Source organism: Oryzias melastigma, linkage group LG1 (assembly GCF_002922805.2).
Source record: "Oryzias melastigma strain HK-1 linkage group LG1, ASM292280v2, whole genome shotgun sequence".
In the NCBI taxonomy this organism is placed as follows: Eukaryota; Metazoa; Chordata; class Actinopteri; order Beloniformes; family Adrianichthyidae; genus Oryzias; species Oryzias melastigma.
In genome coordinates, this window is record NC_050512.1 from 20,401,303 (window position 1) to 20,401,558 (window position 256).

The window sequence follows — 256 nt, forward strand, 5'->3', positions numbered from 1 at the left end:
GGGCCTTCGCCAGGTTTGTGTGGTTGCAAAACAGAACCTGTTTGTGGGGTTTTTCCATGTTGAAAGTGACTATGCCAAACATCAGCAGGACAATCCTGGGATCTCTTTGGAGACTAAGCAAAATCCTTATGACTGTATTGCTTGTGAACATGTTCTGCCTGTCTTATCTTACAGGTGCACACCTCCATGTTCACAAGCTTATGGGTGGAGGTGTTATGGCTGACGTGCTGCATCCTTTGCCTGCCCCGTTCTGATC